Source organism: Diaphorina citri, unplaced genomic scaffold (assembly GCF_000475195.1).
Source record: "Diaphorina citri unplaced genomic scaffold, Diaci psyllid genome assembly version 1.1 scaffold157903, whole genome shotgun sequence".
Lineage (NCBI taxonomy): Eukaryota > Metazoa > Arthropoda > Insecta > Hemiptera > Psyllidae > Diaphorina > Diaphorina citri.
In genome coordinates this window covers 1-207 of record NW_007534792.1, presented here as the reverse complement: position 1 = coordinate 207, position 207 = coordinate 1, and the positions used below count along the sequence as shown (strand labels likewise).

General features: G+C 46.4%; 1 non-coding gene across 1 annotated transcript; it reads right to left on the bottom strand.

Moving 5' to 3' along the window:
• Positions 1-41: 41 nt before the first annotated feature.
• On the bottom strand, positions 42-113 carry Trnav-uac. Its single transcript has one exon. It is a non-coding gene; the product is annotated as a tRNA-Val (tRNA).
• Between the last annotated feature and the right edge of the window lie 94 nt (positions 114-207).

Sequence of the window (207 nt, the reverse complement as noted above, 5' to 3'; positions counted from 1 at the left end):
AGCCAGTCACGGGATCAATCATTTGCATGATACAAATTTCTTGACCCCGCCGGGAATCGAACCCGGGCCTCCCGCGTGTAAGGCGAGTGCAGTGACCACTACGCCATGGGAGCTGACTTATAGGAAGGAAAGTAATGTAATGTTTGGGTCATAGGATACTTTTTCCGACACCTTCATTTCATCAAAGGATAAGCAAACTAAATTTTC